General features: G+C 51.8%; 1 protein-coding gene across 3 annotated transcripts in view; it reads right to left on the bottom strand.

The window, feature by feature from the left end:
- Positions 1-14,033, bottom strand: part of ZBTB7C (zinc finger and BTB domain containing 7C) — a 288,772-nt gene extending 274,739 nt beyond the window's left edge. For all 3 annotated transcript variants that reach the window (XM_036322899.1, XM_036322900.1, XM_036322898.1), the window contains exon 1: positions 12,592-14,033. The gene's annotated coding sequence lies outside the window, so the exon portion shown is untranslated. The remainder of the gene's footprint in view (positions 1-12,591) is intronic.
- Positions 14,034-15,729: the final 1,696 nt, after the last annotated feature.

Raw genomic sequence — 15,729 nt, 5'->3', positions numbered from 1 at the left:
GCTCAGATCTAGGGAACAGACATTCCTGAGTAAAGAGCACAGAACTAAGGAACCACAGTCCAGAGTCTGAGAAGAGGTAATGAAATTCCGAAAATAGAATGTTGCTGAGTCAGGTCTGTACAAATGCAGGGTCTTGGAAATTGTAAGGAAGGAAAAGAAAAGCCTTTAGTTAAACAATGGCTTTTAATGACTTCTGCAAATAGGTGAGGCTCAGCGAGGTGGCTCAATCTGGTGCATCAGAATCTGTCACGAGGAATTTCTGGCAAAGCAACGAAGAAAGAACAGAGTGTGATTTTGTTTTCTATAATGTAAGCAGAAATATTATTTTAGCAAATAATTCACTTTTTAGTGGTTTGTCTCTCTCCACCCCCACCTCCCTCGCAAAGCAGTTTAGGCAAAGACATCCAGTGCTCCAGGTAGACAAAAGCAAGCGCGCGCGCACACACACACACACACACACACACACACACACACATACACACGTCTTTCCCAATGGCTGGCAGGCACAGCCACTGGAATTTCGCCCTCTGCTTTCTCATCTGTGCCACCCGGCTCATGAGCTCGATTTCTGAGTCGCTGGAAGCTGGCTGAAAACTGAGTTAGATGATTTGCAAAATGGGCACAAGCACATCTAACATCAGAGCTAAACTAGAAATAGGAGGCATTTTCCTTGCCTCGGGGGTGCATTCTATATTCTGCAAGGATCAAGGCAAGAGGCCTGAGAGGGACATAAACTCAGGTGAGATTCTGATCTACTAATATTCATTAAGGCCCAGATTCCCAAGGGCTACAGACAGAAAAATAACAGATGGGCTTTTCTGTCCAAGTGGCTTGTATTTATTCGTAAGTTTGTACTAGGACAGAGAAACCCTGCGATTACAAAGATGGATATGAATCCCCTTATGCAAACTCAGGCCTTGGAGTGGGGTCCTTGGGTCTGTTGGGCACATCTCCCAGCCTAACCATGACGCAGGGTTTACTAAGCCCTCAAACCCTTTTCTCTGTTCCTGTCCATTCACCACCCCGGACAACAATATGACTTGGCCCGCACCATTCAGAGGGTGGTATGATGAAGGAAGAATTCTCACCCTTGACCGTGAACCATGAGATCATGAGCAAGTCATGTGGCTCTCATAGAAGTTGAAATACAGAACCATCCAGAAGGAGGGGTGTGGGGGGTGGTGGGAGGAGGATGAAGAGGGCAAAGAAGGTCAATACATGGTGATGGAAGGGGACTAGGTACAATAGAGTATACTGATGTTGTATTATAAAGCTGTACACCTGAAATTTATATAATAATGTTATTAACCAATGTTACCCCAATAAATTTAATTTTAAAAAAGAACCATCCATCAACAGAATTATAAAACAAAGATGAATGCACACCTCGGAGATATCTTAATACCTGATTTTAGTGCCGTGATATTCCTTTGTGCTGGCAGTTGTATTTTTACAACAAAGCTTTAAGAGGCTCCAAAAGCAATTTCCTAAAATGCCACAGGAAAGAGATATGGGGCAATGAATAAAAATCACCCCAGTTTGGTTCTGACGAAAATACATAGTTTTAATCGTTGGCATCAAGTGGTTTAGCTCTTTCTAAATTCTCACTGTTTAAGGCTAAAATCGACATGATGACATGCTCTGAAACACACCAGAACTGAGCTAACCCAGGCACACCAGAAGGGAACCGGATAGAGGGGATGGGCTTCGCAATTAATTCTCCAGTCCATTCCCCCTTATCCCAGTGTGTTTCCTCTTGCTCCCACACCAGCCTTTCTGCTCAGGGGATACTGCTTCCTGAACATGACAGGCGGGTCCTCTCTCCCCGAATGATCTCCAGGAACCTCACTGTCGAGTCAGGTGAGGTGGAAAGACTGTGGGCTCTGAAATTTGGGCCCTGCCACCTCCTGGCAGCTGTGTCTCCTTAAACAGCCCAAGCCTCAGTTCTTCATCTGTTAACTGGGAATAATAACTTCTCGCTGAAAGCTGCTGTGAGGATTAGTGGGCCATCACACCGAGCAGGGCCTGCCATGTAGCAGTTGCTGAACTGCTGTCAGTACTCCTACCATATGCTCTTCCTGAGGTTCGCCTGTGGTCCCCCATCAGGCTAACTCTGGGCACACAGCCTCTTTTCTTCTTACAGCCCTTACAGGCTATCCTACATCACTCAGACCTTTGGCCTAAGGTTGGTGTACGTGTTATAAGCATCATCTTCTTCCCAACCAGACTTTCAGATCCTCGAGGTCCAGACCATGACTTGGGCTTCCTCTGATCACCTGCAGAACTTAGCTCAGCGCTGAAATCACAGTGGGGGCTCCATGCACCTTGTGGGATCCCAGCTCCCTCCTTGCACACACACACAAAGGCAGCAAAGATTCTTTGTGACAGTAGTTTCTAGGGTCCATCTGCAACTCTTCGGCAGCTATGGCTTGTTGCCTGCAAAGCCTGTGGCTGCTTCAGGACAGCATTCTGAGCCCCAAAAGGACAGGCTGCCAGGGCAGGGGCCAGCATTCCTGAGAAGGCTACCCACTCCCCCGCCCGATTCAGGAGGGGAACATGAATGTGCATACACAGGGGAAGCCCAGAAATCTCTAGTTCAGGCAACTCAAGGGGGCCTCCTTCAACACTGTGGGGTCGATTTCTCCCCACTGACGACAACCCCTGTCCACGGGGCTGCTCACCCATCACTGCCCATTTGCTGAGAAGAGATTGGCCCAAGGGAGAGCCTTGTTCTCCAGACTAAAGCCAGGCCCATTTCTCTGGGATAAAGAGGAGCTTCAAGGCCCTCAAGGTCAGTGGGAACACACCGAGAACCTGCAGAGTCCGCCCGACTGAGCCTGGGTCCCAGACCCTGCCCTTGGGAGGACCTTGCAGATAGGCAGTGACTGAGAGAGGGAGCTGAGAGGGATCAAGGCCATGGTGTTGCAAGCTGTGGTCAAAAAGCCTTGCTACTCACACATGCCAGTCAGCCTGGAGCGCCCTCCCTGACACCCTGCACCCAACCCCCAAGTCAAAGGACCAACACTCCCTCTGTGATGTTTATGTTCCTTCACCAACGCTGCCCCCAATGCTACTGTCACTGTTCTCTTCTCCTATAAAAGTCACCCTCCAGCCCCCACTCCGTGCCCAGAATGTGAGCACCATCCTGCACGCCCTTTCTTCTTTGTTCTCCCCACCCCCACCACTTAGCCCAGCGCCCAGCACACAGTAGCAGCTCAAGAAACACTGGTTTAATAAATGAACATCAACTATATGATTCATGTTCCAGGGAGTTCAATGCAAAAATTGTTTCTCCTACTATTAATCCTCAAACAATTAAGTCATATTATTCCTTGAAGCATCTTGCAAGCAATAAATCAGCACGCTTAGAATGCTATCAATTTGCCTGTATTCAAAAAACTCAAGGACTGCTTTCATTAAAAAAAAAAAAATCACTGGATAAAAACCAAGGGTATTCTTTAAACAAAAGACTGAAAACAATCAAAATATTCCTCTATAAGGGGTTGCTTAGATAAAGTCAAGGTATAGCCATACGATGGAATCCATGCAGCCAAAACAAACAAGCAAAAAGGAATGATATTCCTTATTGTCAGATAGTCAGGTAAATCCAACATATATTTTTTGGTAGAAAATGTAGAGTGAAATGTAATATGTATTATATGCTTTCATGTGGATAAAAAAAACCCAACAATATACATGCACATGTATGCACACACCCATACATACGTTCCTGCACGTGCATCGAATACCTTTAACCCGAAGGGACCAGGAACAGTGGTCACCTCGGGGGAAGGGAACTAAGAGATGGGGTGACAGAGAGTTGTTTCACCGTGAATACCCTTTTGTACCTTTTGAATTCTAAACCATGTAAGTATTGACCTATTCAGGAAAAATTAAATTAAAAATTCAAAGCAAACAATGTGTGGAAAAGTAATAAAAATCTAGTTTCGGAAAACATAAAAAGAAATCCTCCTTTAAAAAATGGTTCAAGGCAGCCGGGCTGAGTCATCTGTTAACTGTAGGAGATGAACAGCGAGGAGGCCCCCTATGCAGCAGAAAGGACACTGCAGCAGTGCTGTGGGCCCTGATTTCAGCTCCCGGCTCCTCGCTGCTGTCTGGGGGGATGTTAGCGAGCACGGGGCCTCTCTGACCCTTAGTCTCTTCATTCATGAATGGAAGTGTTTGGACCAGCTTTGGAGCTCGCAGGCTCTTTCCTGTATAAAGGTGGCAGTCCTCGGCCAGCCGGGCGTGGCTCAGTGGTTGAGTGCCAACCTATGAACCAGGGGGTCATGGTTTGAACCCCAGTGTGGGTCATGCAGGAGGCAGCCGATCAATGGTTCTCATTATTGATGTTTCTATCTCTCTCTCTCCTTCTCCCTTCCTGTCTGAAATCAATAATATATATATATATAGTGGCATTCCTCAGGTAGACACAGCCAGTTACTTAGTGACAATCTAATTTTTAAAAAAGACACTCCTTGCCCTAGCTGGTTTGGCTCAGTGGATAGAGCATCAGCCTGTGGACTGAAGGGTCCCGGGTTTGACCCGGCTCTATCCCCAGCAGGGGCATGCAGGAGGCAGCCAATCAATGATACTCTCTCATCATTGATGTTTCTATCTCTCTCTCTCCCTCTCCCTTCCTCTCTGAAAGCAATAAAAATATTTTCTTAAAAAAACAGAAGAAGACACGCCTTGAAAAGGAGAGAGTGTTTCCTTCCACCCCCCTTCCCCAGAAGTCTGTGGCAAGAAGATAAAAGCCTCAGATCCCTCCTCACCAGAGTGCAGTACAACCAGAGCCTCTGACTTCAGGAGCTTAAAATACATTGGCGGACACACCCTTCCCTCCAAACACACCTGCTGCTTTTCCCTCCCTCTCCCACATCCTCTCTGGACAGGCCGAGTGCCCGTTTATGACAGGGCTGAAATATTTCCTTTTTTGCTCTAATATTTCCTGAGAGCCCCTCCCCTCTCTTATGGCTTCCATTCACAGCCATCTGGGATGACCCAGGAACAAGCGGAAGTTCCAGGATTTAAAAACAATGAAAATATGTCACTTTTTAAAAGTAATAGTTAATGTCTGCCTCCCTCACTCCCCAAATGTACGTTTCAATAAAGGCAGCTTCACGGGGTGACTGGGTGCCGTCCACTCTTAGAGAAGCGTGCACGTCTCTGGAAGTTGTGCCGACAGAACTTTCTAAAGGGCAGCTTCCACACGTGGGCCCAGCAGTCAGCTCTGCTGCCCAAACTTTCTCGCCAGCCCCACCTCCACCCGCTTCAAACTTAGGAAGTGGCTGGATTCGGTTTCCACGTCTTTTACTCAGGAATTAGCGAATACCAGAGCCAGAATAGCTCTCAGAGATGATCCAACCTCATCTTGCAGATAGGAAACTGAGGTCCATAAAGTGGAATGGCTCCCTCAGGAATATACAATTCACCTGTCACTGGGCGAGAACAAACCAGGTTCCTACAGCCCTTTTCTTCTTCCGTTTTATCCTCGGTGTTCGCTCACCTCTCTCTTCAGGCTAGGAATAGAAACTCACAAAACACATGGATGACACTGGCTTGCAGTTATGGAGCCCTCATTGCCAGGATCTATGCTGGGTGCGTTGTGTACAATATCACATGCATCTCATTTTCCCAACCACCCCTATGAAGTTGGTGTTCACCATTTTCTAGATGACGAAACTGAAGCTTAGAGAGGTTGGGTAACGTGCCCAAAGTGACCCCCCAAAAATGGTCATGCCATAGGAATCAGGTCTGATCAGCTCCAAACTCATGCTCTTCAACATCCTTTACCTGTTCAATGCCTCAGTTTCCTAATCTGCAGAATGGGGATGATATCTGCCTGGAATCAGGGTGGGGCCCTGTGAACTCCAAGGACCCATCTTCCCCAGGACTGGGTCCTGGAATCCTAGAAGCTACTAGATTGAAGGGTCTCCATCTCTTGCCATTTCCTGGCTGGGCTGCACCCCCTCCTGCTGTGCTGGCAACCTGTTTTTTCTCTCTTAACCCCAAGGCTTCACACGGCCCACTCCTTTTGCCTGGGTAGCCTCTAGTGCCTATATCAAGACTCCACCAAGATTTCTCCTCCACCAAAAACCCATTAAACTACTGAGTCAGGGAACTACTTTCCATGCTGCCCCTTTCCTGCTCTACTTCCCAGAATGCGATGATCTGTCCCATCCCTTCACCCCCAAAGCCCCACGCCCCCTCCCCAGCCAAACGCACTCCCAAAAGAGGCCTTCACATCCAAGGGTTCAATCAGGGTCTCACCTCCCATGGGAAGGATTCTGCATTTCATTCATCAGCATCAGGCATTCTTCTAAACCCTGGACACTGACGTGCCAGCCACGGAGTCCCTGGTCTCCTGAAGGAGCCAAAGTTGTCCCCAAACAGTGATGCCCTAAACACGAATCCATGTTTCTGGAGAATCTCCTGCTGCTCTTATTTTTAGGCCAAGAAATAATTGGTTAATGGGCCCTAGGGTTTTTGTGGGGGTTTTTAAGTAATGATTAAAGTGTGATACATTGTTTGAAGGAACACTACACATCCATTAAAAGATGTTTCTAGAGAACATTATTAAGTCACTGGTGAGTGTGACAGAATGCTCAGTGAGGGGACAGCTTGCAGTACCATATACCCGTGATGGAGAGGTGAGGAGTGAGAGTACGATGCTGAGCACATCCTGATGTGCTGGGGGGAGGGGGGCTGTTTTCCTAATTCAAACTACAGAAGGTAAGGCTGGCTGAAGTCTCGGCTGGTGAGATGTGGAAAATACATTCTCTTCCAAATATCAATGATTCATGGTAAGAATGTCTCAGACTCGCAAGAGAAAAAAAAAACCCTTTTTGTTTATTATTAGAAGATGGCACAGGTTTTTAAAGTTTTAGAAAATGATATATAACCCTAATTATAGTTACATGTGTGTGCATGTATATACGTGTGTGTATGCGCACGTGTATATATGTGTCGGTGGATACAGAAAAAAAAAAAAAAGACGGAAAGGAAGTATGCCAAAATTAGGATGTTGCAGCTGTTTTCTGTTTTAATTTTACACCTTTCCATATTTTCCAAATTTACTATCATGACTCTGATTGCTTTTACAATAAAAAAAAATAAGCAGTAAACTGAATGCTAATAGTTTTTTAATTTCCTCATGAATCTGTTTTTACAGGCACCATTTCAGTGGGGTTTGGAAATCAGCAGGGTGTGAAACACAAATGAAATTCCCCATTCCAGCAGGGCTGAGTGTGCCCCTTGGCCCTGGAGAGAAACCCTCCCTGCATCCACGCTGGCAGCCAGCTGTCCACAGCTGTGCTGAGGAGGCTGCGAATGAATGGAGCTGGTGGAAAAACACAACATTCCTGACTCTCCAAGGATGGCATTCTGCTTGGAACTCTTGCCCACCAAAGAAGTAAATAAACAGAGAGAGAGAGAGAGAGGGAGAGGCCAAGCAAACACACTAGGGAAACGTTAGTCCTGGCGGTGGGTCAGCTGCCAGAGCTCCCAACTCCTAATATCACACCTGAAAGAAGACCCCTCTGCCTAAGCCACCAGCCTTGTTGCCCATGGCTCTCCTGGGCTGTACCTCTTGAATGCCACCTTCCCTTCCCTCCACATATCGGAGTGTGTATGAACAGGCTTTGTTCCTGCCTCTAGACGGAAGAAATCTGAGAACAGGGTCCCCGGCTGACTCATTTTTACTCCCCCACCCCCACCCCAGCACTCATTGGTATATTCACTCGCCAACTATTTCCTCGGGCACTGCTGTGGGCCAGGCACTGTTCTAGTGCTGAGGATATACTCATGGAGCGTATGTTCTAGTGGAAGACACAAGTAGTACACAAGAAGAGAATCAAGGCTTTCCCCCCCGGATGGAGTTGGGTGCCATGAGTGTATACTGCAGGGCGCTGGTGCAGTTGAGACCTAGAAGACAAGGAGAAGCCAGCTGAGGGAAGGGCACTCCGCACACGGAGAGCCAAAGGGAAATACATGCGCTTGGTGTGTTTAAAGAACAAAAGGATCTGGGAGGGGGGAGCACAGGAGTGGAAGGGGGTCGGAGAGGCAGGCAGGGGCCAGTCCCAGAGAGCCCACAGGAGGGTAAGCAAAGGAGTGGCCTACTGCCTTCCTGCAGGAAACTGCTCTGCCTGCTCTGTGAGGCTGGACTGTGCAGTGACAGCCCATAGAGGGGGACGTCATCACTGCCTGTTGGATCGATGGCTGAGTGTTCCTGCATCTCTAGTTGTGTGGAGTGGCCCATCAGCTTGTCCCAAGACTCTCAACATGCCTGTGGAATCCCATCTCTTCTCATCCACACTCCGCTTCTATGTCCTTGCCCTCCAGACACCCCCTTCACAGTGCCAAGGAGCGCAGCTGATGGCAACGATGAAACAAACCTGACTGCTATCCACCCACCCACCTGTTCTCAGCCCTCGGCACTTATTCAGCAAACATTTTCCATGCCCCGGCCTTGTGTTGGGTGCTGAGGGTGTGACAGTGAGCAACACACAAGCCCTGCCCTTAAAAGCTCCCGCAGGCAAAGCCTGCGGCAGGCTCACCAGGAGCTGCCCAGCGCCCACCGCTCCATGAAGGACTGCCCGCTTAAGTCTTCTCTCCCTGGTAAGACCTGCTGTGAGCTTCTGAGATGGTTCTGATCAGCGGATCAATTCACTCCAAGGAGCTCAACAGAGAGACAAGCTCAGTGCCTCGCCTGCTTCCCCTGCCCCCCTCCCTCCACCAACCCGGGAGAAACTATGCCCAGTCTCAACCAGAGGGGTGGGAGGCGCTATTTATTCAAAGACTGAGGAGGACTTTGGCGTTGGTCTGAAGGGTGGGAGGGTAAGGGGCCCACAGGGACTGGTCTGGGGCAGGTGTGGGTAAGGAGGGCAAGAGGTCTGCGTGCAGGCCTCAAACCTCAACCAGCACCCACAGAAATGCCCCGCCGCGTCAGAGGAACCACCCAACATGTCGCTTTCAGAATCTCCTCCTGCATAACAATCATTGTCATTATTCAGAACAGCTGATGAGCCCCTCTTAAGTTCTGCTCTGTGAGATTTCTGGGGTGTCCCTCGCTATGTGCAAACGGGGGGGGCGGTGCCTGAGAAGAGTGCACACACTAGCTCTAGAAAATCCTCGAATCCTGAGTTCACCAGAGCAGCGGAAGTTCCAGGAGCCCTGCAGGACCCTCCACACCTGTCACCCCAATACCCTCCATGCACTTTGATGACAGATTTTTCCCAGTGGGGCACAGCATCCTGGGGAGAAGTCAGCACCAAGGATGGTCCCAGACCCTTGAGTCTCTTCTTCCTGGGAGGGGAGGAGGAGTTATAAATAGCCTGGACTCCTTCAGCCCTACACAGGCACGGATCCCACACCCCCGCCCCAGCCTCAGCCAGCTGGTCCCTCCTCGCTCAAGTTCCCACAGCCTGCAGTGCGAGGGAGGAGAACTGCTCACCCACAGCAGGGGCGGGGAGAGGAAGAAAGTTCTTCAGGCCCCGGTTGGAGTGACTGGCCTCCCATGCAGTGTAACTGCAAGCCCGCCACACCTCTACACCCCCTTGTTGTTGCAGTGCTGAAAGGGGCAATGTTTTCAGGAGCCCTTTTACTCCCTGGTCAACCTGGACACCCCAAGCTGCACTGAACTGAATGACATTATAGAAATAATACATTCTCCCTCTCTCTGCCTCAGTTTTCCCATCTGTAAGATGGACAAATAGCTGAACTGTGAAGCACGGAGGAGACTGGCATGCACTGAAAGTGAAAGGCACTGTCACAATGTCACATGGTGGATCTTTATGGCACCAGGACTTGGTTTCTTTTATGGAAGCCCCAAGCACAGGTACAAGGACACTGATTCTTATCTGTTCATGAAAGCAGAATTATGCTCATTGACACTGCATCAGCCTTGGATTCTTGATACTGCATGTCCTTGCAAGCAGTAAAACTTATCAAATATCCTCTCTCACAAGTCATTTCTGACTAATACAGACTGACACACATCGCACCCCAACTTGTTTTAATTGAATATGATTCCGCTGGGCTGTACATGACATTATAGATTGAAGAATAAGCATTGCCCTAGAATCAACAATCACTCTGTTTATTATTCAAATCTTTCCCACCTATACACACTAGTAAGAAACATATGGTTAAAAATGTAAGTGGCCAACTCCCAGGTCTTTTTCATTAAGATACTTTGTTTGCTCAATAAAATGCAGCATAGAAAACATTTGCTGAAAACCCACTCGTTGATGTCTTAATAGCTGTGTCAAATACTCATAACAACATTCATTCCAGAAACTCTCACATAATTGCTCATCTTTCTCATGTGGTATCCACAACAGCACAGCATTTGTGTCCAAGTGCAATTGATCCTGAATTTGGGCTCTCTTTCAAAAAATATCTGTAAAACCTAATTACCAGGAAAACAGAGTTCTGGCATCCTAGGGAAAGTGGGTGCTTCAGAATGAGATGAGCTGCAAACGCATCTTGGCTAATCAAGCCGCATTATGTTACAAAAGGGGTGTGAGGACTTTGGGGTGAGGAGGGAGCAGGAAAAGCTGGGATAGTGTCCGCCTGGAATCTGCAGTGACCGTCAGTCCTGTTGTTTTTTTTTAAGTCAAGGGCAGAAGACTGGAAATACACCACATGTGCTGGCACCCATGGTCATAGAAAGTACTAGATAAGGAGCCCTTGATGAGCCTGGGGGTGGGCGGGGGGGTGGCATTGCTGACCTCAGGCCCTTGGGCCTTGGTGAGGGAGCTCTCCCCACCCTGACTGGGGGGCTTGTGTCAATTCTAGTCTCCTTGGGCCTCTAACACTGTGACCCGTTGCTTTCCTTCCTTGGGCCTGGAGTTCGCTCATCTGTAAAATGAGCACTCCTAATGCCTAGCAGTGGTCGGCAAACTGCTGCTCGCGAGCCACATGTGGCTCTTTGGCCCCTTGGGTGTGGCTCTTCCACAAAATACCACGTGCAGGCACCCACCTACAGTGCCATTGAAACTTCGTGGCCCATGCGCAGAAGTCGGTATTTTGTGGAAGAGCCACACTCAAGAGGCCAAAGAGCCTCATGTGGCTCGCGAGCCGCAGTTTGCCGACCACTGGATCTCTTTCAGCTTCAGAACTCTGTGGCCTTCTTTAAAGAAAGGACACACTTCTGCTCAGGTACTTGTTGGGCTGGGGGAACAGGGAGTGGGAGCAGGACCAGCCAGAATGAAGGGCTGTTTCCAGCTCTCGGGAGCTCTGTGCCAACTTGCAACAACTGGGTATCAGACCCACTTCGGAGAAAATGATTTCTTTCAGCCCAGGGCGGACCTACCGGCCTGGCTCTAACCTCCCTACCCCGGATTCGTCAAAGCGGGCAAAGAGGAACGGGGCCAAACCACAGGACTTCTCTGAACCTCTCTCTCGGAGCTGACCACAGCATATCTTCCTCTTCTGGGGGTCTTCCCTTCCCGCCCTCCTCCCTCTTCTTCCCGTCCCGGCGCCCCAGAAAACCCAGCCATGGCCTTGTGAATAGTCTGGCGAAGCTCCGCGGGCGGGAAGCACACACCCCCAACTACGGGCTCCCCTTGGCCCTGGCCCCTCGCCGCCCAGGCTCGGGTACCATCCTACGCGGCTGTGCGAGACGCCGCCGCCCTGCTCTCCGTGGGCTCCTCCTGGCCCCCTTCCTAATGAAATCAGACAACCGGCCGGAAAACAAAGCGGCACAGCGGCCGGAGGCCATGCGCTTTCAAAGGAGCCGGAGATGCGCACACCCTGAGCGGAGACGTTCGCGCGGTTCCTAGGAAGAGACCCGTGCTGTCCTGCGCGGAGGGCAGCTTGGCCTGGACTCCGCTTTCCCGAGGCTGCAGGAACCATGTGCGTGCGCCCATTTCCCGCAACTTCCCAGCTGGACAGCGGCGCGGGTCTCAGGGTCCCGCTAGGGCGCCACCTCTGGGACGGACCACCACGAAGCCCTTGAGCCACATCCTGGGATGCGGGATCCCAGACTTCCTGCTGCTTCTCGGATCGTGAAGATAAGACAATATGAGGAGCGGGTGCCAGAGTCTCGGGAAATCGTCCCTCTCCAACATGCTCCCGCGCCTTCCGGACAGAGGTGTGGTAAAACTTTCGGCAGAAACCACCTGTGGCTGCCGACGGCCCGGGCCAGGAGGCGCCGCCCAGCCGGGGCCGCACGCGCCCGCAGAAGTTCCCTTCCAGCCCCGCGCGCCACTTCGCTCCGGGCCGCGGTGCCAGCCAGGAGGCGCGGCGCCCGCGCTCTGGCTCGCTCTCCGCTGGCTCTCCCCTCCTCCTCGCTCCTTCCTCCCGCCTCCTCCCGTGGCATGGCTGCCACACGGAGCCCCTGAATAGCCACCACAGCCCCCCGCCTCCTGCCCGGCGCGCTGGGGCGCCCCGGCCCCCGCGGGTGCCCGGGGCGCGCGAGCGGCCGGCCTCCTAGCAACAGCCCCCGACATCGCTTTCCGGCGCTGGTGACGCACGGCTACCTTTCCGGAGCCCTGCGACCCCCCGACCCGCCTCGGCAGCTCAGGTGCGAGGGAGACCGCAGCCCTCACAGCCGGTGCCCGAGCCCTGCGCGCGAAGCCAACTCACCTCTGCGCGCCGCCACAGCCACCGCGCGCCTCCCGCACTTGGCGCCGGGCCGCGGTCCTCGCGTCCTCCTCCGCCGCCGCCGCGGCCGGTCCGTCCCGGTGCGCCGGGGAGCAGCGCGGGCCCGCGGCTGTCAGAGTCTCGTGGCGGGGCTGCGCCGGCGGGTGTGGAACCGAGCGGCTCCCCGGCGGCTCCTCCTCCCCGCGCCGGGCCCCCGCCCTCCTGGGGCCCCGCCTCCGCCGCTGCTGTCAGCCCCGCGCCCCGCGCCGGGCGTCCCCGCTGCCCGCGCCACCCGCTCGGGGGGCGCACTGGGCTTAAGGGCCCGGATGTCTGTGGTCGCCTCTCCCTCGCGCCCGCCCCCTCCCCTGCACTCCCTCCCCGCCTGCCACACATGCACTTGCTGCGGCTCCACCTCCCGGGCTCCGCTGAATGTCTGTATTGACAGTAACTGTGGCGGTGGGCGGCGCTGCGGGGGGCTCCCCAGACCCGCGGAGGCGGCGGGCTGCCGGCTGGACGCGGCGCGGGGGCGGAGTGGGGGGCCGGGCAGAGCCACCAGTCGCTCAGGGCTCCGCGTCTTTTTTCTTTCTTTCCTTTTTTCTCTTTGCCTCCTCCAGGATTTAAAGGGACAGCCTGGCCCAGGCGAGGGGCCAGGCGGCCTCCGTTTCTCTGGTCTCCAGACGCCCTCTGCGGCCCGGCCGGACCCGCCGGCACCCGGAGCACAGGCTCCAAACCGCCGGGTATTTTTAGGTTCACACCCGGCCCGGGGCAGCCGGAAGGCCGAGGGCGCACGGCTATTTTTACAGAGTCCGATCGGGAGAGGAACTAAAACAACCCAGCAACTGCTTTTCCACGCGAAAGTAGGGAGCAAGGAGGAGGGGGGAGAAGTTTCCCAAACGCTCTCGGAATTCCAGCGAGCTCAGAAAGATCCCTCTCCGCCACGAGAAACCACAAGCTTGCGGCGCTCTAGGGCGCCCCAATTCCTGCGGGCAACCCCGCCTTAGAGGTCACTCGGGCGCAGGGTCCCCCCAACTTCCCCGGCGGGAGTCCCCCGCACCCCGCACCTGCGCCCCTACCACCGGTCCAGCCCGGGACAGCCCTGAAGGCGGCCTTCCGAAGCATCCAATCCCCCAGCCACGCAGCCCAGGGGCGGGCCCTGGGAGGGGTTGGCTCCGCCCCTTATCGCCAAGCCTGGTCCCCGCGGACGCTTTAGGCTGGTAAGTCCGGGTGGGACGCGCGGCGCCGAGTCAGACAGCGTAAAGGACCCTTCCGAGGGAAGAGGAGGGTTTTCTCGGCCTTGGCGGGGGGATGAATTATCGTGGGCGAGACGCCGCTGGGGCAGACGTTCTGGCCACCAGCGGGCGAGGGCACTCAGGAGCTGGTTTATCCTTCTCCCAGACACACAGAGGAACTTTTGCCCTTTTTAGCATGGCATATGCGACTGTACCCTGGCTGTCAGCGAGTCTCTCCGGCCCCCTCCCTCAGACACAGGAAATTTGCAGTCCTCCAACTCCTACAGGGCCTGCCCTAACCTGAGCAGACAGGCAAGAAAGCGAATCCCTCCCTCCTGGCCCCATTCTGGCTACAGGCTAATAAAAGTGCTGTGGGGCTGCTGATGTCCGAGGCGTGCCTTTTAATTTGAGATAGTCGATGGCCTCCTTTACAAAATTCATTAAAAGAAATCTGTAGATCTTTTGCACTTCTTCCCACGGTTGCTCATAGGGATGTGTGTGTGTGCACGCGTGTGTGTGTGTGTGTGTGTGTGTGTTAATCATTTCATTCATTCGTGTAATAATTGCACCATTACAAGGCACCACCCACTGGGAGTGGTGAAGACAAGGAAAATCGCTCGGAATAGGACATGCAACACAAAGCCAGACACACGTGAAAAGGGCATCTGGAACCAAGGGCTGTGTGAGTCATGTTTCATCTGCCAGAGAGTCCTGGCTTTTCCTAGTAAATAAGTGTCAGTCCTTCAACTGAACACCTACCTATCCAACCCATACAAAAGAACATGTAAGTCTAGAGAAGTCTGTGCTGGAAACTAAGAGGTCTTCAGATTCAGGATGTCAAGTCTTTCCAAGTTGTTAGAGCTTCCAGTGGCAAAAGAATATCCTTGCTCTTAGCAGCCCTGGAAGCCATTGCCCCCCAAATTAAGTTGTCTGTCTCCCTGTTAAATAAGGTTGTCTGTCTCCTTTCTTTTCACTCAAGGGTCTTCCGTCATTTGGAGCACAGTTGACCCTGTCCACATGGTCAAGCTTCTAAGCCAGAGCAGGGGTGCATTTAAGAGTTCTTGGAGGATCCCGGCCCTGGGATAGCAAGACACTGTAGACACGAGGAATGCAGCTCTGGGGGTGAGAAAAGAGGGATATGGGTTCTAAATTAGAAATGCCTTTGGGGCAGAAAGGTTGCCCTTCCTTCTCTAGGTACCGTTGGCTCAGAGCAGATGTTCCGCAGCTGTATGTCACTGAGCGCCTTTCCATGCTGTGAGCTATAAGGGGGATGGACCATGTTCCAGACAGTGAGCTTCAGGGCCACAGAACCTAATCGCCACAGGCAAAACTTTTAGACATTTAAGGCCAATTAGAAGGAGAACAGTCTGCATTGTGAATATTTTAATGATAGCAGCTATTATACTGCATTTGTAATTTTTGCTCAATTCCTCCGCCCCCCTCCCCCAGGACTTCAAACTTCTTACCCATCCTTTAGTCTCCTAAGTGCCTGACATAAGCTCAGCACCTAATAGGTGCTCATTAAAAAAAATTAATAAATGGATGAACAAAACGTCACTTTAGGATGGAAGAGTAAGTGGTGACACATGAGGACAGAGACCTCGTGAATTTTGTTAAGACGCGTTTGCAATTTGCTTGTTTGTATGGTGGTGCCACTGCACGGAACCCGACTTACAATGGTTCAACTTCATTTTTATTTTTAGTTTATAATCGTGCGAAAGTGATAAGCACTCAATAGAAATCTTACTTTGAATTTTGATCTTTTCCTAGACTAGTAATATGTGATACTATACTTCCTTATGATGCTGAACAGAAGCAGGGAGATTATTTTGTCCAACTGTAGCCTAATGTGAGTATTCCTGAGCATGTTCTAGGTAGGCTAGGCTAAGCTATGATGTTAGTAGGTGTATTA

Source organism: Myotis myotis, unplaced genomic scaffold (genome assembly GCF_014108235.1).
Source record: "Myotis myotis isolate mMyoMyo1 unplaced genomic scaffold, mMyoMyo1.p scaffold_m19_p_9, whole genome shotgun sequence".
NCBI classification, from domain to species: Eukaryota; Metazoa; Chordata; class Mammalia; order Chiroptera; family Vespertilionidae; genus Myotis; species Myotis myotis.
This window is presented reverse-complemented; position numbering and strand designations above follow the sequence as displayed.